The 26777-nt window shown below is 39.9% G+C and overlaps 1 pseudogene; it reads left to right on the top strand.

The window, feature by feature from the left end:
• Positions 1–4031: 4031 nt before the first annotated feature.
• LOC102917018 (vomeronasal type-1 receptor 4-like) lies at positions 4032–5202 on the top strand (annotated as a pseudogene).
• The last annotated feature ends 21575 nt before the right edge of the window (positions 5203–26777 follow it).

The following is a 26777-nucleotide window of genomic DNA, read 5'->3' as shown; positions in this document are numbered from 1 at the left end:
TTCCTCTTGGGTGCACTAAATGATGCACAGTAAACAGGGTCATTTACACCATGGGTGACAAGCTGATTCAAGTCCACTGGGAGGAAGAGTCCTGTTACCCTGTCCTTGATTTAGTCATGGCTCCTACTAGGCAGCCTTTCCAAGACACTTCATGTCTGTGGGACTCACACTGCCCTGAGTAAGGCTCCCAGTACTCAGCTCTCACTGCAACAAACAGCTATGATGACCCCACTGCTCCTCTTCCCCAGTCTATCCTTTCTTAAACAGAGGATTTTGGTTTTCAGATTTCTTTTTCTCATGGCTTTCTTTCAAGTTAACTAAATTGTATCTTTTTGGTTTTTTGTAACAATACATGTCTTTTATCCATATTATTTTCACTATTTTTTCCATTTGTTTGTTTGTTTCTTTGTTTGATAATCTATTTATTTGCATCTCTTCAATTTCCTGAGAAGCATAGGCACTTATTCCTTTCTATAATTCTATCTTCTTGCAATAGAACTTCAAGCTCAGAGAAATTTGCCCTGTCACTCAAACTTCCAAAAATCATTGCAAAGGTAATTATACTATAATCTTGTAAAAAAAAAAAAAATGCTTGCAGTTTTGCAGTTACTATCCCCAACATGTTTGTTTGTTTGTTTGCTTGCTTGCTTGCTTGCTTGCTTGCTTGTTTATTTGTTTGTTTTAGAGACAGGGTTCCTCTGTGTAACAGCTCTGACTGTCCTGGAAATTTGTAGATCAGGCTAGCCTCAGACTCACAGAAATCCGACAGCTTCTGCCTCCCCAGTAGTGGGATTAAAAGTGTGCCCCACCACACCCATCTTAGCCCCAACATTCCAATGCTGATGCTATCTCTACATAGGACTGTCTCTAAAGTCATGTCTCATCCTCAGTTGTTTCCTATAAGCTGCTTTCATCTTTCAAATCAATTCGCTACTTATGAGCCCATTTTTACCTCCCTTTTAATGTCATTGCACCTTCAAACCTCTCATCTGTTACCACACATATTCCTGTAACAGACACTCTGTAACTCATTTTCATCATGGACTTTTTCATTATGTGGTTACTAATATGTGACTTTTGTTTTCAATGTATTGGGAAATGCTTGTGTAATTTCTCTAGAATTCATAATTGCTACCAAAAAATGAAACTTTTCTGCAAAATGGCTTTCAGTGTTGTTTTCCACCTGCTTCCTGTGTGTCTGATAGAGAAGGATGTATATTTGTGCTGATTGTGCTGCCAGGTTAAGGATATAAATGGTCTCAAGGCTGGGCGTGATAGAGCATGCCTTTAACCACAGCACTTGGGAGGCAGAAGCAGGCCAGTTTGAGGCCCGTCTGGTCTATGTGGTCAAGACATCAAGGGCTACTTAGAAAGACCCAGTCAAAAAAGAATATATAAATGGTCTCACTCAGACCTCTTAAATGCTATTGCTCTTACGTCTGTTACACTTGTTGAATACTGTAAGACTTCTCAAAACACCTCACTGTTTTATTCATTATCTTCTTCCTCTTTGTAATTTCGTAAGTTTGATATATAGTGTTACATGTCATAATATTTCTGTACACAGATATCAATGTTCTGTAGTTAAAGACATGGGAATGCAAGAAATACTGAGTGGGAGGAGTAGTCTTCCCCAAGGAAGAGCACACCAATTCATTATCCAATACCAAAAGTCAGCCCTGAAAACACACGTGCAAGTAACATTATACAGACTGAGCAGGTTGTATTTATGTACTTAGGAATTCCATACACGTACTATGAATGTACATAACAACAATTAAGGAAAAGAGGTCATGAATTTAAAAAAGAGAAAGAGATGGTATGTTTCAGGATTTGGAGGGAGGAAAGAGAAGGTGAATTGACCTAATTATCTTATATTCTAAAAAATAAAACAATATGTATTTAACACTAAAAAGAAAATAAATGATACAACTTGAATGTAAAAAAAGACATCAGATTGCTTATATAAGTAATTCTGTTCCCTTAACAATTTCCATGTGTGACATTATTTATTTAAGGTGACATATTTTTGTTGGTTAAGTTGAAAAACATTTTACTAGTATTTTTATTCCTTATTTGAAATTTTCATACATTTATACAATATATTTGGGTCATTTGCACCCACTAAAACCAACTACCAACTCCCCTTGTCACCCCTATCATCTGCCTCCCAAGTTTATTCCGTTTGTTTGTTTGTTTGTTTATTCAAAACAGGGTTTCTCTGTGTAGCCCTAAAAGTCCTAGAACTCACTCTGTAGACCAGGCTATCCTCAAACACAGAGATCTCCCTGCCTCAGTCTCCCGAGTACTGAGATTAAAGGTATTGCTACCACTGTTTGGCCCTTCCCTTTATTTTATATGTCTGGATAATTTGCTTGCATGTATATCTGTGCACTGTGTGTAGAGCCTCAGAGGCCAAATCCCCTTGAGCTGGAGTTACCAATGGCTGTTAGCAGCCGTGTGGGTACTGCGACCTGAACCCATCAGTGCTCTTAACCTTAGCCATCGTGTCCCCAGCCCCTTTGTCATTCCTTTGCCACCCAAACTGCCTGCACTTTCATTAGCTTTAAATCTCATGCAGCATACACAATGTAGTAAAGAGTAAATGTTTAATGTTCCTTTGGGCAGTGCAGCTCTGTGCTCATCAGCATTTACACAATATAACTGTACCCATCAATTACCGCTGACACGTTTCTGTTCTTGTTAAACTATGGATAGACTAAGAGGTAGCTGGAACGTGATGTTTGCATAATGATACATGACATATTTGAAATATGATAAAAATAAAACATACACTTAATCCATTTAGTACAATTTGGTTTTTGTTGTTATGGTTGTTAATTTATTGAATCATATTGACAAATTTATTGAATCATAATGACAAATCCACACCTTATTTGTATGTGTTAATATAACATTTATATACATGCACAAATGTAACATTCCTTATATTCTCCCATAGTCCACTTCTGTATCACTCTCCAACCTCCATTTCTTATACACGACACAGTTAAGAGTCTCCCTGTTGGGTTTGTAAATTTCTCTACCAGATTCCACATGTGAGGACACATATGGTGTTTATCCATGTGAGATTGCCTTATTTCACATAACACGATGATCTGCAGTTCTGTTCATTTCCCTGCAAATAATAGAAATAGTGACGAAAATATATTTCTCTGAGAATGTGTTCAACACTGGGGCATGTATAGTAGCTCTGTCTCTTTGTGTTCTGCAGCTCTACACTGGCCTGAGTCCCTAAAATGCTGCAGAAATTTGCTAGTGACCATAGACTAACTTAGACACAAAAGCCCATGTGAAAATCTACTTTTGTGGACAACCGTTTTCTTAATTTATTCTTTTCTTTTATGATGTACAAGTGTTTTGCCTACATGTATGTTTGTGCAGTTTGTGCATGTCTGGTGCCCACAGAGGCCAGAAGAAGGTACCAGCATATGTGGAAATGGAGTAACAAACAGATGTGAGGCCCCTAACTGAGTGCTAGGAATCACACCTGTGTCCTCTGGAAAAGCAGGTAGTGCCCTTAACTGCTGAGCCAACTCTGCAGCCACTTTGTGGAAAATTTAAAGATTACTATCTTGGAAGAGTTTTGCATGCAATTGATTCTCTAAGGGTTTTTAAATATTCATCTTACTGTCTGTATTTTACACAATATCTGGGGAAAGATCAGAACTTTCAAATGGGATTTTTTTAAATACACAGTTTGATCTACTGAATAAAACTCTATAACATGCAAATTTGCCTTTCAGGTTATTAACAGATCCTGCCACTTAACATAACAGCCCTCAGAAGACTTTTGCATTGAGCCTACCTGCCCCAACACCTTCTGTCCTATGAGCTTCTCAGGTCTGAAAAACAACAGAGTTTAACATTTCTCCAACCTTCTCTCCTTCTGAAGTGTCAATTGGTATATTTTCCCATAAACATCAGTATGTAATTAGTTCTATAATTCAAATCCACTTAGCTTTCACTGAAGACCTGACAAGCCTAATAATATCCTAAGCATCACTGAGATGATTTTTTGAAGAAACACCATCTTGGGGGGTTTCTATTTATCCCAGCTCTGTGTGGGTGTCATAGGAAACTCGTTGCTCTTCATGATGTATGTGTACAGCTTCTTAGTCAAATCTCACTTTAGCAAACCTATCGATCCCATTTTCATGCACCTGATGATAGTCAATGTGTTGACGATCATATTTGCTATGATATCACATATCATGTCATCCTTTGGAGTACCCAGGTTTCTAGATGATGTTGGTTGTAAGGCAGTTTTATACATATTCAGAGTCACCCGGGGTCTGTCCATCTGTACCACCTCTATTCTAAGCGCATTCCAAGCCATCACCATCATGCCCAGTAATTCTAAGTGGGCGTGGCTCAAGCCTAAACTCTCAACTTGGACTTTTCGCGCCTTCCTGTTATCTTGGCTCATCAACCTGTTCATATATGCGCAAATCGTGGAGACTGTGGCAGCAAAAATCAATTACACTGATCTTGATTATGGATATTCTCATGCTTACTGTAAAATGAGACCGCCTGAGTACCCCAATCCAGGGTTGTTCCTGAGTCTTATCATAATAGGAGACATCGTCTTTCTGACCCTCATGATGTGGACCAGCCTCTACATGGTGACTCTCCTTTACAGACACCGCAAGAGAGCCCAGCATCTCCACAGCTCCAGCCTCTCCTGCCAGCCATCTCCTGAACGCAAAGCCACTCACAGCATCTTGTTGATGGTGAGCGTTTTTGTGTTCGTTTATTTGTTGCACAACTTCATCACCCTTTGTGGTTTTTATGCACAAACAAAACTTCCAAGATTGGAGGTAATTAATGTAATTTTGACAACATGCTACCCAACCATCTGCCCTTTTTTACTAATGAAGAATAATAAACTTATTTTGCAATTCACTTCTTTCATTTCTGTAGTGAGAATAGACCTGTTTTCAAAGTGCACTCCATGGCTGAACTGAAACCCACACTTTCGCATCATTGGAACACTGTCCTAATGATTTCTATAGGATAAAGAATTTGAAACTGGACCTTGAATGCCTGATAGAACACTAGTTATAATTCAGACATTCTGTACACTATTAAAATTCAGGTAGTGAACATTTTTCTTAAATACAACTCTGTGTGCATAATTTTAATAAAATCAACATTTACTACCCACTCAAATTTAAAACTGTGGGCAAAATGACTATATTTTAAGTATTCTGAACAATGTTCTACTTCTTGATTTGTTTCCCTATTAAAATACTTCTGCCAGGCAGTGGTGGCGCACATTTAATCCCAGCACTTGGGAGGCAGAGGCAGGTGGATCTCTGTGAGTTCCAGGCCAGCCTGGGCTACAGAGTGAGTTCCAGGAAAGACTCCAAAGCTACACAGAGAAACCCTGCCTCGAAAAACCAATACATATATATTTCTAAGCAAAGATTTAAAATAACATTCGGAGAATGTATTGTGTTTTTTATGGAGTGTTCTGTCCTCAGGAACGTCTTTTATCATTGAACAAATAAATTTCCCTGTCTTAACTATTACCTACCTCAAATACTGCTGTGGGAGGGACTCTTTTGTGGAATAACTGATAGTTACCCAATGAATGTCCTCCTACCATAGCTGTCTTTGAGTCACCCATATTTTCTTTACATTTTTAGTATGCTTTTAAATATTTTTATTTTTGAAATTATGGTATAATTATAGAATTTCCCCCTTGGTTTTCCTCCCTTTAAGCCCTTTAGAAATATGCCTCTCCTTGCTCTCTATCAAATTCATGGCCTCTTTTTTTATTAATTGTTGTTACATACATGAGTGTGTATCTGTGTATCACTAAATACTTAAGTACTACCTGCTCAGTCTGTATAATGACACTTGCATATGTGTTTCCAGGACTGACCATTCCGTATTAAATAACCAGTTGGTGTGCTCTTTCCTGGGGATGACTTTCTCCCACTCCTGACATTCCTTAGTTGCCTGTAGTTCTTTGTGTAAGACTAAGGCCTCCTAAGTGCAGTCCTCAGCCTGCATCAAGGAAATTTCTTTAGCAACAATAGAGACTATTACAGAAAACTACAACCAATCCAACTGCAGAGTAGTGAAGCCCAGTCCCAGTACATGTAGCTACAGGACAACTTCTGCACCTAAGGCTCAGGGAACGTTGATGAAAGAGGAACAAAAAGACTATAAGAGCCAGAGGATGAGGGAATCTGCTGTGGGGTGGTGTCACCTGGTAGCATCAGAAGTTACACCCATAGACTATCACCAGCCTGACTGTTTAGTATTTTTTAATTGAAATAGAATTAAATCACTTTCTCACATCCTTTTCTTCTCTCCAGCCCCTCCCAAATACCTTCCCTCAAACCCCTCACTCTCATATACCCAAACCATACTCTCAAGTTGATAGCCATTTTCCCTCTTATTATTATTGTTGCATACACATATGTGTGTATACATATGTACATGCAGTAATAAATATAGATACAATCTGCTATGTCTGTTTCTGTTCTTTGTATACTATTTCAGTGTTGATCGTTCTGTATTGGACAACCAATAAGGGGGTTCATCCTTGGGGGAGACTAATTCTACTCCCTGCAGTCATTTGTTACCTCTAATTCTTTATCCAGGAGTGGGACCCCATGAAATTTCCCCCTTCTGTGTTAATATGCCCATTGGTGTTGCCATTGATCCAGTCTTAATTATGTAGACATTTCTAGGATAGACTCTTTCACAGCAGACTTACTGATATCCTGGCTGTTAGAACCTTTTTTGTCCCCTCTTCTGAAATGTTCCCTAAACCATCAATGCAGGGGCTGGGATGGAGATGTAACCACTGGAGCTGGGCTCTCCCGATCTGTTGATTACTACGTGTGACCACTTGTGGTTTTCTGTGATGGTCTCCTATTCATCTGAGGATTTGGAGTAAGAAATGAAGAGAAAAGAAAACATGTATTTGCCTATCTGTGTCTGGTCACCCATACTTTTGTAATGAATCCAAATAAAACTTCTTTCTTCAAATAAAACATTTTCAACCATCTGTCCTTGGCCAGAATCCTTTGATCTGTTATGGCCTCCTCTATGTGGAGTGAATAGATGTGTAGATTTATATAACCCAAGTTAAGGTCATTCGCAACAGCTGACAACTAAACAGAACATTATATATTTAAATATGAATTGGGATGGAGTGTCTGCCAAGAAAATCCTAGTGCTGTATTTACATCATTTCCACCTCTCCCTCTGACCTTGCCACTTTTCCCATCACCCCTACACTTTCTCAAAGTCATGACCTCTTCTTCTATAATTATTGTTATATGCATACATTACACACACTCATATTACACATTACATTTCTATGTAACCAGCTGAGTCAGTTAGTGTTGCTTGTATGTATATGTTTTAAGGCTGATAAATTATTAGGGGCTTTAACCCTAGAAAGGGCTGATTCTTCTTCTCTCAGCAGCCATTACCTGTAGCTCTTCATCTAGGAGTTAAGCCTTGTCAAAATTCCTCCAATGATGTTGGCATTTCAACTGGTGTTGTCATTATGAAGGCCTTGTATAGACAACCATAGTGTTGAAATTTCAAGGGTGCAGCTTCCCTGTCATACCTAGAAGTAAGCATCTTAGTATTTTGGCTGTTGCAATCTTTCAGGACACTCTTCCACAGTGTTTTCTGAGACTTAGGAGTAGGGGTTGTGTTGCATATGAATCAATTGAGACTGGTGACCCCAAAGTCACTTACTCTCTGCATTTTGACAAGTTGTGTATCTCTACAGTAGCCTTGCTGGGAAACAACCTTCATTGATTAGGGGTGAGAGCTTCACTGTGGATGTAAATATACATGTTTAGAATACAGTTAGAAACTATGTAGTTTAGGAAAAGAGCAGCACTATTTAAAAAATGAATGTTGTGATTAATAATTGTGCTGAAATGTGATTTTATTTGTATGTTAATAAATAAAGTTTGCCTGGAGATCAGAGGTCCTTAGTGAGCCAGGAACAGAATTCAGGTGGTGGTAGCCCACGTGCTTAATCCAATCATAAGCAGAGTCTCTTTGTGGTCAAGGACACAGCCAAGTGTGGTGACCAGAACCTTTAATCCCATTACCAACCATAGGGACCTGGAGGTCTATATAGACAGGCAGTGACAAGGGAGTCATGTGATTGGGTTTATAGCCAATGAGAAGGCAGAACAGAAAGGCACTAAAAAGACAAGTCACACAGGAAGAAGGTCTCTCTCTCTGGGGAAGCGACAGTAGCCAGGTGGTAAGATAAGGTGGTCTTGGCTCTTCGCTATTGCTCTGATCTCTTGGGCTTTTAACTCTGTATTTGGCTCTGTGTTTCTTGTTTAGTAAAACCATTTAGAATTTCATCTACAGAAGTGTGTTTCTGAACAGGGAGCTCTCAAAAGAAGAAACAAAAAGGGCTATGAAATATCTTTAAAAGTGTTCATCATCCTTAGTGATCAGAGAAATGCCAATTAAAACTACTTTCAGATTGTATCTTACTAAGATCAAGAAAACAACCAACAAGAAATGCTGGCAAAGCTTCAGGGAGAGTTTTTAATCTTATCCATTCTGACAGGTATAAGATGGTATATCAGAATCGTTTTGATTTGCATTTCCCTGATGACTAAGGATTTTGAAAATCCTTAAATGTCTTTTGGCCATTTGAGATTCTTCTGTTGATAATTCTCTGTTTAGATCTGTAACCTATTTTTAATTGGATTATTTAGTATTTTGATGTCTAGTTTCTTGAGTTCTTTATATATTTTGGAGATCGGCCCTCTGTCAGATGTGGGGTTGGTGAAGATCGTATCCAATTCTGTAGGCTGCCTTTTTGTCTTCTTTACAGTATCCTTTGCCTTAGAGAAGCTTCTCAGTTTAGGAGGTCCAATTTATTAATTGTTGCTCTTGGTGTGAGAGCTACTGATGTTATAATTAGAAAGTGTTCTCCTGTGCCAATGCGTTCAAGGTTACTTCCTACTTTCCTTCTATCAGGTTCAGTGTAACTGGACTTATGTTGAGGTCTTTGATCTACTGGGACTTGAGTTTTGTGCATGGGGATAGATATGGATCTATTTACAATCTTCTACATATTGACATACAATTATGCCAGCACCATTTGTTGAAGATGCTCTCTTTTTTCCATTGTACAATTTTGGCTTCTTTGTCAAAAATCATATGTTCATAGGTGTGTGGATTAATGTCAGGGTCTTCAATTCGATTCCATTGGTCCGTATGTCAGTTTTTATCCCAATATCAAGTTGTTTTTATTACTATAGCTTTATAATAGAGCTTGAAGTCAGGGATAGTGATGCCTCCAGAGGTTGCTTTATTGTACAGCATTTTTTAGCTATCCTGGGTTTTTCTGGGTTTTCTGTTTTTCCATATGAAGTTGAGTATTGTTCTTTCCAGGTCGGTGAAGAATTGTATTGGGATTTTGATGGGGATTGCATTGAATCTGTAGATTGCTTTTGGTAAGACTGCCACTTTTACTATGTTGATCCGACCTATCCACTAACATGGGAAACCTTTCCATTTTCTGATATCTTCTTCGATTTCTTTCTTCAAAGATTTAAAGTTCTTGTCATACAGGTCTTTCACTTGTTTGGTTAGAGTTACCCCAAGATATTTTATGTTATTTGTGGCTATTGCAAAGGGTGATGTTTCTATAATTTCTTTCTCAGCCCATTTGTCATTTGTATATAGGAGGGCTACTGATTTTTTTTAGTTAATCTTGTATCTTGCCACATTACTGAAGGAGTTTATCAGCTGTAGGAGTTCTCTGATGGAATTTTTGGCATCACTTATGTATATTATCATATCACCTGCAAATCTCAAAAGTTTGATCTCTTCCTTTCCAATTTGTATCCCCTTGATCTCCTTTTGCTGTCTTATTGCTCTAGCTAGAACTTTGAGTACTATATTGAATAGGTATGGAGAGAGTGGACAGCCTTGTCTTGTTCCTGATTTTAGTGGAATCACTTTGATTTTCTCTCCATTTGGTTTGATGTTGGCTGTTGGCTTGCTGTAAATTGCCTTTATTGTGTTTAGGTATGTTCCTTGTATTTCTGATCTCTCTAAGACCTTTATCATGAAGGGGTGTTGGATTTTGTCACAGGCTTTTTCAGTATCTAATGAGATGATCATGTGGGTTGTTTTTTTCAGTTTGTTTATATGGCTGATTACATTGACAGATTTTGTATGTTGAACAATACCTGCATCCCTGGTATGAAGCCTAACTGATCATGGTGGATTATTTCTTGATGGGTTCTTGGATTCAGTTTGCCAGTATTTTATTGAGAATTTTTGCATCTATCTTCATGATGGAGACTGGTCTGTAATTCTCTTGCCTGTTGTGTCTGTATGTGGTTTGGATATAAGGGTAACTCTAGCCTCAAAAAAAAAAAAAAAAAGACTTTGGTAATGTTCCTTCCGTTTCTATTGTGTGGAACAATTTGAAGAGTATTGGTGTTGGCTCTTCTTTGAAATTCTGGTAGAATTCTGCACTGAAACCATTTGGCCCTGGCCTTTTTTTGATTCAGAGATGTTGATAACTGCTTCTATTTCCATAAGGGTCATAGGTCTATTTAAATTATTTATCTGATCTTGATTTAATTTTGGTATGTGGTACCTATCCAAAAAAATATCCATTTCTTTTGCATTTTCCAATTTTGTGCAGTACAGGCTTTCAAAGTATGACCTGAGGATTTTCTGGATTTCTTCAGTGTCTGTTATTATATGCCCCTTTTCATTTCTGATTTTGTTAATTTGGATATTGTGTGTGTGTGTGTTTTTTTTTTTTTTTTTTTTGTTAGTTTGGAGAAGGGTTTGTCTATCTTGTTTATTTTCTCAAAGAACCAACTCTTTGTAAGTAAATTTTGAAACTCTATGGGTTTGGTCCCAGGTTTTGGCACCAAAAATGTAAGTAAATTGGTTGTAACAACACTGGGGAAAGGTGTCCCGACTACCTGGGGAGTCAGGCAACACCTTGAGCTGCTTCGGACAGCTCTGATGGCTGGAGATGTTAAGAGACAGCTCAGCCCTGGAAGGGAAGTTTTTCTGACTTCTCACGACAGTCAGACCTGGAACTGCTTCAGCATGGAAGGTTATCCTGACTCTTTGGGAAAGTCAAGGTATACCTGGTGTGATGAGGGATGGTCTCCCCGCAGAATATAGCAATCCTGCTCCTTTCCTGTAGAGCCTCTACAGCTGAGGTTTGCTCAGCCCCCACTTAAGGGGGCTTCCTAGCAGAGCTCTGCTTCTCCGGCCTAAGATGTTGCTTCTTTTCCTTCACTCTGCAAAAGGGGAAACCCCTGCAGAAATGTTACAATCTCCTCAGGCTCTGGAGAAAAGTGTTACTTTTCAGCTGCTTCTTGCTGTGTCCATTGAGATCTCAGAAAAGATCTTTTGTTCAGCTCCTCCTTGCTCTGCTCTTTCTCCAAACTCTCCCTTGTTTTGTCCACTGAGGGACGTCTCAGCAAGGATCTTCTCTATGCCAGTGAATGAAGATCTTCACACCCAAAATTATTTTGGGAAAGAGATTTATTTGGGAGGGAGGAGTCCAGGAGAGTAGCTGCCTCTACCAGGATGGAAAGAACAGCCGTTTTTCTAACTGACCAGTAAGAGCGGTTTACATACGATGTCTTAGGGGTGGAGTCAATCCCGGGCCCAGGGTTCTACTATCATGCTCTGTGATTGGTTGGTTTCATGTCAGTTGGCCAGGGGCAGAGATGGCTCTGATCTGACTTTCTGCCCTGATCTGATCCATCTTTCCCTAGTTCTGGGCTCCAGGGTCAGGGTGGGTTTCTTTAGTCAGTCCGTTTTCCCTGTACCTACACTGAAGAACAATAAAAATTGATTAGAACTAATTTAAAACACAGGGCAAGGAGGCAACTAAAGAGATGAGTCTGTGGTGAGGAACATCGACTGCTCTTCCAGGGGACTCAGGTTTGATTCCCAGAACCCCTTTGCTCACAGTCATCTGTAACTCCAGTTCCCCCTTTGTGCCTGCACAGGTACCATTTATCTATGTTGTAAACAAACATACATGTAGGCAAAACACCCATAATAATAAAAAAGTAATTTAAGAAATTTAAAGAGCACCTAGAGATGGGTCTAAAATTTTGGCTTTCCACAAAGTCCTGAAATGACTCAGTAATTATTTCCCTTTTCCTGTTGACTCAGCGTCTCTCAGTTTCCAGGTCAGAAGAATCACTTTACTCCGATAAAAATCATTAGTCTTGCCCCCTGACTCACTTCCTTGTTTGCAAACTGAGCCTCACAAACCAAACTATAAAATGCTCACCTGACTTCTTCCCACTGTCGGGGCAGTGATCCTGGATGATGCTCCAACCGTGGTTTGTGGAAGGAGGCAGTCAGGTCTGGGATATAAGGTAGTGATCCTGTGACCTCATCTCCCCCTGGGATGGCAATTATTTCACCTGTGATAACAATGATGGGGCACACACGGGGAGGCAAAGTAATTCTTGAGAAGCTTTGGCTCAGTTACTGATTTCCAGAGCGATCGCATGTTTCTAGACAGAAGAAATGAGAGGTTCTTCACTCCCAAGAGCTTAGGAAGCAGACATGTGCACTCTCTGAGGTTTGAGATATGAAGGAATATGCACAAGGCACACCCTAGATTCTGGGCTATACTTCTGTGGACTCTAAACCAATGTTAATCTTCGGATTCTTGAGCCAGGCCATGATTTAATTCTGAGCAGAAAAATAAGATCATGCAAAAGACTTGAAAGGGATGGGCAAAGAACTTACACCAGGGCTGGGGAGGTAGTGGCTGAGCAAATAAAGCACTTGAGAACAAGCTTTTGGATCCCCAAAACCCACATAAAACCTGAGCTTGGTGGTCACCTATAATCCAGGCATTCAAGAGGCAGAAACAGAGAATCCAGAGACCCAGGGTGAGATGGCTAGCTAACTGGAATTGGAAGGCTCCAGGCGCAGTGAGAGACCCTGCCTCAATGCATAAAATGGGGAACATTCACACCCTAAGTCAACTGTGGGCTTTCCCAACTACATGAACACACATGTAAACACACACACACACACACACACACACACACACACACACCACATGCAAATGAAGCTTAGACGTCAAGGAAGGAATTTGTTTAATTCGGTACAAATGGGTACAAATGAGCATGCAGATGTGGTTGGAACATATTGTACTGTGTATTGGACTATCAATACTAACCACCATAGTGAGAAAGAAAACATATTAGTGACTCTTCTTTCATAGCTGTGACAAGATGCCTAAGAAAAGCAATTTAAGTAAGGCACTGTCCATGGCCGTGAGGAAGTCACAGTAGCAGGACTTCTATGCTACAGTCAAGAAGTGGAGAGGGATGGATGAATGACCACGCTGAGCTCACTTGCTTCTTTGTATGCAGTCTAAGAGTCCAGGCCATGAAACAGTGCCGCCCACACACACCGGTGGTCATTTTTCCTCCTCATTGAAGCTTTTCTGCCTCACAGACAACCAGACATAGGTTTCCATGGTGATTCTAAATCCAAATAAGTTGACAGTGAAGATGGCATGTGGAACTCAATGAGAGTCACAGAAGAAATGGAATGTCATAGTCCCATCACACATTTAAAAAAATAATAATCAAAACCATGTAGTAGACCTCAAGAGATAACTGATAAGCAAGTATCACTTAAATGATCCAATATATAAGGAAGTCAGTGCTCCAAGTAGTATTTAAGAACTCTATATAAGACACCAGTGAAAACCAGAGTCACAAGCCCACCCTGCACTGAATGGGAACAGATAAGGACCCATCTCCAGACTGGGCAGACCAGGGCTCCAGCCCCTAGGCCCCGGAGGCACATTACGTACCCCTTCCTCAAACCATTGAGCCCCAGGGACTGAGCAGCTGCCTCTTCCCCTGCCCCCTCACCAAGAAAACAGGTCCCACCCTACACTGATTGGGAATAGCTGCTCACTGAGACACAGAATCCATCAGCACCCATTGGACTCAGAGTCCGGATTAGACCAAAAGCTCCCATTAGACCAAGAATATCAATCAGACCAAGAGACGCTCCCTCAGACACAGACAACACATGCATGGAGTGGAGGAAGAGATGGGAAGACACCAGTGCAAAAATACAGTCAACAACATAAAGACCACTATGGCACCATCACAACCTAGTGGTTCTACATCAGCAAGACCTGAACATCCCAAAGCAGAAGAGGTGGAAGGAAACAACCTTAAAAATGACTTTAAGAAGATGAGCCGGGTGGTGGTGGTGCACGGCTTTAATCCCAGCACTTGGGAGGCAGAGGCAGGCGGATCTCTGTGAGTTCGAGGCCAGCCTGGTCTTTAAAGCGAGTTCCAGTAAAGGTGCAAAGCTATACAGAGAAACCCTGTCTAGAAAAATAATTTTAATAAATAAATTAATTTTTAAAAAAGAAAATGATAGAGGTTTTAAAGAGGAAATGAAAATTTCCCTTACAGAAATGGAAAAAAAGACAAACAAAAAAATTGGAAGAAATTAATAAATCCCTTAAAGGAAGACAAGAAAAAGCAATTAAACAGGTGAAAGAAACAGTCCAAGATGTGAAAACTGAAATAGAGGCAATCAAGAAGACACAAACTGAGGGAATGCTGGAAATGGAAAATCTGAGTAATCAAACAGGAACTACAGATGCACTCATAACCAATAGAATGCAAGAGAGAATCTCTGGTGTTGAAGATACAATAGAGGAAATAGATTCATCAGTCAAAGAAAAACTAAAGCCAAAAAAGTGATAACACAAAATGTCCAGGAAATTTGAGATGCCATGAAAAGACCAAACCTAAGAATAATAGGGATAGAAGAAAGAGAATAATACTAACTCAAAGCCACAGAAAATATATTCAACAAAATCATAGAAGAAAACTTTCACAACCTAAAGAAGGAAATGCCTATGAAGGTACAAAAAGCTTACAGAACACCAAATAGACTAGATCTAAAAAAAAAAAAAAAAAAAAAAAAAAAAAAAAAAAAGTTCTGTCACCACATAATAATCAAACCTCTAAACATACAGAATAAAGAAAAAATATTAAGAGCTGTAAAGGAAAAAAGTCAAGTAACATATAAAGGCAGACCCATCAGAATAACACTTGACTTCTCAATGGAGACTCTGAAAGCCAGAAGGTTCTGTACAGATGTTATGCAGACACTAAGAGACCATGGATGCCAACACAGACTATTATACCCAGCAAAACTCTCAATCAACATAGACAGATTAAACCATTTATTCTATGATAAAAACCAGATTTAAGCAATACCTATCCACAAATCCAGCCCTACAGAAAGCACTAGAAGGAAAAATCCAACCTAAGAAAGTTAGATACATGTATGAAAACACAGGCAATAGATAATTCCACACCAACAAATAACAAAGAAGAGAAACACACAACACTACCACCAAAAAATAACAGGAATTAACAATCACTGGTCATTAATATCCATTAATATCAATGGTCTCAATTCGCAAAAAGACACAGGCTGACAGAATGGATATGAAAGCGGGGTTTATCCTTCTCCTGTATACAAAAAACACACCTCACCTTTAAAGACAGATACTACCTCAAAGTAAAAGGCTGAGAAAAGACTTTCCAATCAAATGGACTTAAGAAGAAAGCTGGTGTAGCTATCCTAATATCTAATAAGATAGACTTCAAACTAAAATCAATTGAAAGATATCAAGAAGGACATTACATACTCATCACAGGAAAAATCCATCAAGATGAAGTCTCAATTCTGAACATTTATGCCCCAAATAGAAGGGCATCCACATCTGTAAAAGAAACATTACTAAAACTTAAATCACACATCAAATCCCATACACTAGTAGTGGGAGATTAACAACCCATTCTCACCACTGGAGAGATCCACAGACTGAAACTTAACAGAGAAATAAGGGACCTAACAGAAGTTATGACTCAAATGTTCTTAATAGATATCAAGCCGGGCGGTGGTGGCGCACGCCTTTAATCCCAGCACTCAGGAGGCAGAGCCAGGCGGATCTCTGTGAGTTCGAGGCCAGCCTGGGCTACCAAGTGAGTTCCAGGAAAGGCGCAAAGCTACACAGAGAAACCCTGTCTCGAAAAACCAAAAAAAAAAAAAAAAATAGATATCTATAGAACATTCCACCCAAAACCAAAAGAATATACATTCTTCTCAGCACCCTATGGAACCTTCTCTAAAATTGACCACATGCTCGGTCACAAAGCAAAACTCAACAGATACAAAAAAAATTTGGAATAACCTCCTACAAGCTCATTAAAAAACTGAATAATGCCCAAATGAATCATCAATGGGTCAAGAAAGAAATAAGAAAGATTTCCTAGAATTCAATGAAAATGATAGTACAACATACCCAAACTTATGGAGTACTGTGAAAGCAGTGCTGAGGAAAATTCATAGCACTAAATGCCCACATAAAGAAGTTGGAGAAATCTCACACTACTGACTTAACAGCACACCTGAAAGCTCTAGAATAAAAAGAAGGAAACTCACCCAGAAGGAATAGATGTCAAGAAATAATCAAATTGAGGGCTGAAATCAATGAAATAAAAACAAAGAGAACAATACAAAGCATCAATGAAATAAAAAGTTGGTTCTTTGAAAAAATTAACAAGATAGACAAGCCCTTATCCAAACCAACCAAAAGACAGAGAGAGAGAATCCAAATCAACAAAATCAGAAATGAAAAGGGGGACATAACAATAGACACTGAGGAAATCCAGAGAATCATCAGGCCATACTTCAAAAACCTATACTCCACAAAATTGGAAAATCTGAAAGAAATAGACAATTTTCTGGATAGGTACCACATACCAAAGTTAAATCAATATAAGATAAACTATTTAAATAGACCAATAATCCCTAAGGAAATAGAAACAGTCATTAAAGGTCTCCCAACCATGTCAGGCAATGGTGGCACATGCCTTTAATCCCAGCACTCAGGAGGCAGAGGCAGGCAGATCTTTGTGAGTTTGAGGCCAGCCTGGTCTACAGAGCAAGATCCAGGAAAGGTGCAAAGCTACACAGAAAAACCCTGTCTCGAGAAAAAAAAAATCTCCCAACCAAAAAAAAAAAAAAGAAAAAAAAAAAGCCCAGGACAAGATGGTTTCAAGACAGAATTCTACCAGATTTTCAAAGAAGAGCTAATTCTAATACTCTTCAAATTGTTCCACACAATAGAAATGGAAGGAACATTACCAAACTCTTTTTATGAGGCTACAGTTATCCTGATACCCAAACCACACAAAGATGCAGCAAAGAAAGAGAATTACAGACCAATCCCACTCATGAACATTGATGCAAAAATATTCAATAAAATATTGACAAACAAAATCCAAGAACACATCAAAAAGATTACCCACCATGACCAAGTAGGCTTCATCCCAGGGATGCAAGAATGGTTCAACATATGAAAATCTATCAATGTAATGCACCATATAAACAAACTGAAAGAAAAAAAACCACATGCTCATCTCATTAGATGCTGAAAAAGTCTTTGACAAAATCCAACACCCCTTCATGATAAAGGTCCTAGAGAGATCAGGAATATAAGGAACATACCTAAATGTAATAAAGGCAATTTACAGAAAGTCAACAGTCAACATCAAATTAAATGGAGAGAAACTCAAAGCGATTTCACTAAAATCAGAAACAAGACAAGACTATCCACTCTCCCCATATTTATTTAATATAATACTTGAAGTTCTAGCTAGAGCAATAAACAACAAAAGGAGATCAAGGGGATACAAATTGGAAATGAAGAAGTCAAACTTTCACTGATTGTAGACGATATGATAATATACATAAATGACCCCAAAAATTCTACCAGGGAACTCCTACAGCTGATAAACTCCTTCAGTAATGTGGCAGGATACACGATTAATCTAAGATAACTCAAAAAAATCAATACCCCTCCTATATACAAATGAAAAACGGGCTGAGAAAGAAATCAGAGAAACATCATCTTTACAATAGCCACAAATAATATAAAATACCTTGGGGTAACTCTAACTAAGCTAAAGAAGGACCTGTATAATAAGAACTTTAAGTCTCTGAAGAAAGAAATTGAAGAAGAAATAAGAAAATGGAAAGATCTCCCATGCTCATGGATAGGTAGGATTAACATAGTAAAAATAACAATTTTACCAAAAGCAATCTACAGATTCAATGCAATGCCCATCAAAATCCCTACACAGTTCTTAACAACCTCATAAGAACAATACTCAACTTCATATGGAAAAACAAAACACCCAGGATAGCTAAAAGAATCCTGTACAATAAAGCAACCTCTGGAGGCATCACAATCCCTGACTTCAAGCTCTACTATAGAGGTATAGTAATAACAACAGCTTGGTATTGGCATAAAACTGACATGTGGACCAATGGAATTGAATTTGAAGACCCTGAAATTAATCTACACATATATGAACACCTAGTTTTTGACAAAGAAGCCAAAACTGTACAATGAAAAAAAGAAAGCATCTTCAACAATTGTGCTGGCATAACTGGATGTCAACATATAGAAGATTGCAAATAGATCCATATCTGTCACCATGCACAAGTTCAAGTGGATCAAAGACTTCAACATAAATCCACTTACTCTGAACCTGATAGAAGAGAAAGTAGGAAGGAGTGTTGAACGCTTTGGCACCAGAGATCACTTCCTAAATGTAACACCAGTAGCACAGACACTGAGAGCAACAATTAATAAATGGGACCTCTTGAAACTGAGAAGCTTTTGTAGGGCAAAGGACACAGTCAATAAGACAAAAAGGCAGCCTACAGAATGGGAAAAGATCTTCACCAACCCCACATCTGACAGAGAGCTGATCTCCAGAATATATAAAGAACTCAAGAAACCTGACATCAAAATACCTAACAATCCAATTAAAAAATTGGGCTACAGAGCTAAACAGAGAATTCTCAACAGAAGAATCTGAGAGACATTTTGTTCAACATCTTAGTCATCAGGGAAATACAAATCAAAACAACTCTGAGGTACCATTTTACACCTGTCAGATTGGCTAAGATCACAAACACTGAAGACAGCTAATGTTGGAGAGGATGTGGAGCAAGGCGAACACTCCTCCACTGTTGGTGGGAATGCAAACTTATGCAGCCACTTTGGAAATCTGTATGGTGGTTTCTCAAAAAACTGGGAATCAATCTTCCTCAAGTCCCAGCTATACCACTCTTGGGCATATACCCAAAGAATGCTCAATCATACCGTAAGGACTTTTGCTCAACTATGTTCATAACAACATTATTCATAATAGCCAGAACCTGGAAACAACCTAGATGCCCCTCAACTGAAGAATGGATTAAGAAAATGTGGTACATATACACAATGGAGTACTACTCAGCAGAGAAAAACAATGACATCATGAAATTTGCAGGCAAATGGATGGAACTAGAAAATATCATCCTGAGTGAGGTAAACCAGACTCAAAAGGACAAACATGGTATATACTCACTCATAAGTGGATACTAAATGTAAAGCAAAGGATAACCAGACTTCAACCCACAGCTCCAGGGAGGCTAGCCAGCTGGGAGGACCCTAGGAAGGATGCAGGGATCACCCAGTGAAGAAGAAATAGATGAGATCTATGTGAACAAACTGGGGATGAGGAGTAATGAAGGGTAAGGGATGGGGGATGAGAAGATAGAGGAATGGGATGTTCAAGCTGGAACAGGGACAGAGTGAGAGAGCAAGGAAAGAGAGACCATGATAAATGAAGACATCATGGGAATAGGGAGAAACAGAGTGCTAGGGAAGTTCCCAGGAATCCACGAGGATGACCCCACCTTAGACTCCTGGCAATAGTCGAGAGGGTGCCTGAACTGGCCTACTCTGGTGATCAGATGGCTGAATACCCTAACTGTCATGAATGAACCCTCATCCAGTGAATGATGAAAGCAGATGCAGAGATCCATGGCCAGGTGCCAGGCTGAGCTCCAGAAATCCAATCGATGAGAGAGAGGAGGGATTCTATGAGCAAGGGACATCTAGATCATGATGGGGAAACATACAGAGATGACCAGGCCAAACTAGTGGGAACTCATGAACTATGGAGCCCCCATGGTACTGGACTAGGCCCTCTGGATAGGCAAGACAGTTGTTTAGCTTGAACTATATGTGGGGCCCCCAGGCAATGGTATCAGGATCCATCCCTGGTGCATGGGCAGGCTCCCTTTGGTGGAACACCTTTTGCAGCCTTGGTGCCACAAGGAGAGGCCTGGACCTGCCTCAGCTGAAAGCACCAGGCTCTGCTGACTCCCCATGGGAGACCTTGCCTTGGAGGATGGAGGAAAGGGAGGTGGAATGGTGGGGAAGGCTGGGGGGTGGGGTGGGAGGAGGTAGGAGAGTGCAATCTGTAATTATGTAAAATTAATAGAAAAAAAATTTTGGTTTTTCGAGACTGGGTTTCTCTGTGTAGCTTTGCACCTTTCCTGGAACTCACTCTGTAGTCCAGGCTGGCCTTGAACTCACAGAGATCTGCTTGGCTCTGCCTCCCGAGTGCTGGGATTAAAGGCATGCGCCATCACTGCCCAGCTGTAATAGAAAATTTAATAAAAGAAAAAAGAAAAAAGAACTCTACATAATTGTGATATGAGAGTATTGCCTGGTTTCAGCCATACAAAACTTTTTTTTTTTAATTTTTCAAAATAGAGTTTCTCTGTGTTGCCCTGTCTGTCCTGGAACTCACTCTGTCAACAAGGCTGACCCAGAACTCACAGAGATCCACCTACCTGCTTCTGCCTCCCAGTTGCTGGGATTAAATGCATCAATACCCAGCAACATATAAAACATTTTTTTATTTCTTTATGTATTTTTATGTGCACTGGTGTTTTGCCTGTATGTATGTCTGTGTGAGGGTATTGGATCCCCTGGAACTGTAGTTACAGTCTTGAGCTGCCATGTGAGTGCTGGGAATCGAACCAAGTCCTTTGGAAGAACAGTCAGTGCTCTTAACCACTGAGCTATCTCTCCAGCCCCATGTAAAACATTTTTATAGGCTTGTATTTGGAAAAGAAATTTTTTTGTATTTGCTTTATTTCAGGGTAGGAGTTTTTTGTTTGTTTGTTTTTGTTTTTTGGATTTGTAAGGTTTTTGGATATCCTTTTTGCTTTATTGTACTCATGTCATTGTTTAAGTGTTAAGGATAGCGGTGTGTGTGTGTGTGTGTGTGTGTGTGTGTGTGTGTGTGTGTGTGTATGTGTGTGTGTGTGTCTGTCTGTCTGTCTGTCTCTATATCTGTCTTTGTGTGTGCAGTATGTGTATGGTATATTGTGCTGTGTGCTGTGTGCTGTGTGTGAGATAATTATGGTATATGTCTGGGGCCCCATATGTGCACATATGTGTGTGCAGGTACAGAGGCCAGAGGAGGTTGTCAGGTATCCTGCTCAGTCTCTGTCCTCTTTATTACCTTGAGACTGGCTCTCTCACTGAACCTAGAGCTAGCCTGAAGAGCATCAAGCCCCAGAATTCCTCCTGCCTTTTCTCCCTATTTCCTTCTCCCAGCACCAGGGTTACAGGTGCACAGGACCACATCCAGCTTTTTATGGAGGTGCTGGAGATTTAAGGTCAGGTCCTCCTGGTCACATAGTAGGTGCTCATACCTGCTTAGCCATCTCTCCAGTGTGGTAGAAGTGTCTCTACACCTCCATGACTGTGGTGATGTATGAAAAATAGGTTCCTGAGTTGCTTCATTCTATTCAGGAATGGAACACAGTGGTTATGCTCTACACTTACAGTCAGCAGTGATTTCACAGTAGGAAAACGTCTATTATCTGCAGACTGCATTTCCAGTCTCATCCTTGAAATCAGAGAAGAAATCTAATAGATAACGGTAAGTTGAAGACCAAACTTTACGTGAAATGTTTTAGAATTCATTGAAGCACTAGATAATCCTCCCATATGAAATTGAATAGTGGCCAAAAGACATGTTGAAGTAGTAATAAAGACAGAAAACAGTAAAAGTGTCTATTAAAGGCTGGACGGTGGTGGTGCACACCTTTAATCCCAGCACTCGGGAGGCAGAGCCAAGTGGATCTCTGTGAGTTCAAGGCCAGCCTGGTCGACAGAGCGAAATCCAGGAGAGGCACCAAAACTACACAGAGAAACCCTGTCTCAAAAAAAAATATATATATATATATACATATATATATATATACATATATATATATGTATATATATATATATATACATGTATGAGAAAATACTAAAAAAAAAATCAAAGTCAAAGAAAGGACAGACTGGGGAAGAGGAGTGGTGGGAATGTGGCCAAATCTCCCTCTCGCTCTGAACACTAAGACAAATCAAGGGCTAAATCAAGGCCAGGATAACAGTGTTGTGGATATCGCTCTATATAAATAAAACACTGATGGCCAGTGACCAGACAGGAAGTATAGGCAGGACAAGGAGAGAGGAGAATTGGGGAAACAGGAAGAAGGGGAGAGACACTGCAGCCACCGCCAGGACAAGCAGCATGTAAAGACGCCGGTAAGCCACCAGCCACGTGGCAAGGTATAGATTTATAAAAATGGGTTAATTTAAGATATAAAAACAGTTAGCAAGAAGCCTGCCATGGCCATACAGTTTATAAGTAATATAAGTATCTGAGTGATTATTTTATACGTGGATTGTGGGACTGCGGGGCTTGGTGGAACCTGCAGAGAAGCCCTCCAGCAACATAACAGGACTCTTCCTCCCAGTGCACATAAACCAGCTTGTCACCTATGATGTCAAGGACCTTATTTACTGAACATCCTTTGATGCACCCAGATGAAAACATCTCTCTTCCAGACGCAACACATATCTCGGACGACTTTATTAAGCTAAAAGTGCAAAGTATCTGTCAACGATGTGCATTTTCCCAAGATGAACTACATCATAAAGTAAACTTCCAAAACTTGAGTCATTAAAAGTTCTTGTGCCGCTGTGGGAATTATGACAGCCCTTGGAACAAGCAGAGCACTGAGCAGGGCCACAGAGAACACTCTCACTGTTACACCCGAGGCCACTGCTCTTACAGTGTGCTTTAAAGTCCCTCATGCTCCGCAGAGGACATGACGCCAGGATGTGGGTTTGACTTTGATCTACAGAACAGGGATCAGTCGCAGCTGTAACACACATTGTTGGCTTGAAGCTCTATTTTAAAGTTGTTTACTACAGTAAGAAGGTAGAGGTTGCTCAAATATTGGTGTTGTTAAATATTCCTACTCAATGTATATTGCAATCCTAAAAATAAATGGTCTATGCAAGTATATGCAACCCAAGTTCTTTAGCAAAATTTTGCCAATAACTCAGAAACCCTAAAATGTGCACCTCTAACATCAATGTGTTCCTGCCTTTCCTCTTGGATCAAACCTTTCAAATGGTTCACATAGACTCTCTAGGTTTAATGCCTATGTAGATTTCAACTATAAAACCATGGGATTTGAAGGCTGATGAGTTGGCTTAGCAGGTAAAGGCACTTGCCACTTCCCAAGCTTGGTAAAACACCTCACATGGTAGGAGAGAGCTCAACTCCAAGTTCTCCTCTGACCTGCACATGTGGGCATCAGCACCCATTCCAACCCCAAGCCCCAACACACTCATAAAATAAATAACTGTAAAATAAATCTCTCCCACTTGGCATCTTTTAAAACCACCACATTTTTGTGAGTGTATATACATTATGTAGATCACTTTGTCTTGTTGTCATATTTCATACTTGGGTATTATGTAGTTGATTTTATCCACACTCCCATTACTCTGTATTCACTTCCTTACCCCACCGTTTCATCTCCATCGTCTCTGAACTTAACTTTATTTAGGGGCTGGAAGGATGGCTCAGTGGTTAGGAGCACTTGTTCTCACAAAGGGCCTGGGTTGGATTCTCAGCAACCACGCAGCTGTTCACAACCATCCATAACTACAGTTCCAGGGTAAACATAATACACAGACACATGTGAAAGCAAAACATTCATATACATAAAATAAATGAATCCAAAAAATTTTTAATTATGAGCCAGGCAGTGGTGGTACACATCTTTAATCCCAGCATTTGGGAGGCAGAGGCCAGCAGATCTCTGTGAGTTCAAGGGCAGCCTGGTCTACACACAGAGTTCTAGGCCAGCCAGGGCTACACAGAGAAACCCTGTCTAGAAAAACCAAGAAATTGATTATTTTCTCTAAGGGCTGGAGAGATAGCTCAGCAGTTAAGTGCACACATGCTTTGAGGTTGTGCATTCAATACAGTGGCTGCACCTAGAGCAACTGCTGTCTTAACCGACAGTTGCAACTCTGCAGCTACCAGCAGCAGTTCGGATGCACAGGACTCAGCCAGGAGGGAATTCTGTTCCCTCGGGCACCAGCTCTATCACAGTTGCTGAAGGAAACTTCATCTAAATCTCTGTCCTATAGAACTCAAGATTCAAAGGTTGAGGTGAAATCCTGCTAGTTCTGAGAGGCTGAATAGCAAACAGCCAATCTTCCCTCCCTGCATGCATCTCCTGAGAAAGGGGCCGTCCTTTTGCTCAGCCCCTACTAAAGAACCCCGCTGCATTTAGCTCCTCCCTACCACTTCCTGTCAGCTAGTGGCGGACCCAGCCTCCCGACTCCAGGTGAATTTTATTTAATCAAACCATTGTAATACATCTTTGCATCGTTAACAAAGGCAGCAGAAACAAATGTAACAGACCTTTACACATTTAAAATAATATTCCACAACATTGCTTTTTCAGTGGACACACACTTGTTGGCTCACAACCATCTTTAAGTATAGCTGCAGGGGATCCTGTGCCCTCTTCTGGCCTCCACAGACATTGCATGCACATGGTTCACTTAAGTACATGAAGGCAAAACACCCATATACATAAAATAGAAATAAATCTCTTTTTTAATCCCTCATCTAATTGTATCTCTTTTTTTCTATATTCTACCTAAGATAGAAGATATCATCCTTGTCTTACTATTCTGGTTTAACTTCCCTTAATATGATGCTGCTGAATTCCACCCACACTCTTGCCAATGACATAATACTGATCTTTTTGGCTGAATAAATGGAGTACCATTGTGCTGCCATACAACCTATTTGAAATCAATTCCCGATTATTACACCCATTCCACACTTTGGGAATTGTAGGTAGAAATGATAGGATAAAAGGGTAGTTTACTGAATCTACTTTAATCCAAAAAAACAACTATTAATCTTACATATTTTACATTGGTATGGATTTGGGTTTATTGATACAAATTTAAAGTTAATTTTCTTGATCATGGTGTCTCCCCTGCAGGTCCTGTGCTCATTGCATGAGTTGGCTGTTTGAAACCTGGGACTTATGCAGGGACGCTTGGCTCAATCTGGGAGGAGGGGACTGGACCTGCCTGGACTGAGTCTACCAGGTTGATCTCAGTCCTCGGGGGAGGCTTTGCCCTGGAGGAGGTGAGAATGGAGGGTGGGCTGGGGGGAAGGGAAGGGGGGCAGGAAGGGGGATGAACAAGGGAATCTGCGGCTGTTATGTAGAACTGAATGGTATTGTAAAATAAAATAAAAGGAAAAAAAAGAAATATAAAAAAATAAAGTTAATTTTCTTATATTGCATGTATTTCTACTCTTGTTTAGGGTATTGTGTTTATGCAACTCATTTAAAAATGTAATATAATTAAGAGATACAGATTAATAGTCGTCTATAATAGCAAATCTATAGTCATGTTAGTTAGGTTTTCAAAGTCATACAGAGATATATTTCAGATAGATAGGCAATCTTCAAACACTTCAAAGACCTACAGAATATGACATTTAAAATGTTTTTAAGAACTTAGACTTCTTTTTTTAATTAAAAAAAATTGTATTCATTTTACATACCAACCACAGATCTTCCTCTCATCCCTCCTTCTGCTCTGCCACCACCTCATCCCCAGCTCACGTCCCATGCCCTCCTCCAAAAGGGTAAGTTCTCCCATGGGGAGTCAGCAAAGCCTGGTACATTCAGTTGAGGCAGGACCAGGCCCTCCCTGCTGCATCAAGAGTGAGCAAGACATCCCACCATAGGTAATGGGCTCCAGAAAGCCTGCTCATGCACCAGGGATAGATCCTGGTCCCACTGCCAGGGGCCCCTCAAGCAGACCCAGCTATACACCTGTCTCTCATATGCAAAGGATCTAGTCACGTCCCATGCAAGAACTCAAACTTTTCTTGACAGTGAGGCACGTCTGCTCCTGGAAGCACCAATTGCTTCAAAGAGGATGATGGACATAGAAGAAAGTCCATATGGAGTTTATTTTCTTTATGGCAAAAGTTAGCCATGTGGGCAAAGAAACTGCCCTTGCCTCCATTGCTGACAGTTACTATCCAAACTGGACCAGCAGGATACAAAAAATGTGACTACTGAACTTTGCCAAGACAAGGTAGGACAGTCCTTCAGAATTCCCTGCTTCACAGGAAAGTCTGTCAGATATGCTAAGCCTGTAGGCCAGAGTTGGATGACCCAATGTTACAGAGGAACTTTGGGTGACTGTCCAGGTAGCTTGATGTCCCTGTCATTAGGTAGCATTTCACCCTTCTGGGGTCTTTGATGGAGCTGAGGACTAAATAGTTATAATTATAGTTTTCCTTAGTTATAATAAGAAGTAAATTATATACAAAACTTTAGACTCACCAAGATAAGATAAATTATTATTTTCTCTAATTTTGCCAAATGCATAGATTAGATATTGTTACTATAATTCTTAATAACTGTTTTGT

The sequence above is a fragment of the Peromyscus maniculatus genome, chromosome 1 (genome assembly GCF_049852395.1).
Source record: "Peromyscus maniculatus bairdii isolate BWxNUB_F1_BW_parent chromosome 1, HU_Pman_BW_mat_3.1, whole genome shotgun sequence".
Lineage (NCBI taxonomy): Eukaryota > Metazoa > Chordata > Mammalia > Rodentia > Cricetidae > Peromyscus > Peromyscus maniculatus.
The sequence above is the reverse complement of the archived record's forward strand: the minus strand, read 5'-3'. Positions and strand labels throughout refer to the sequence as shown.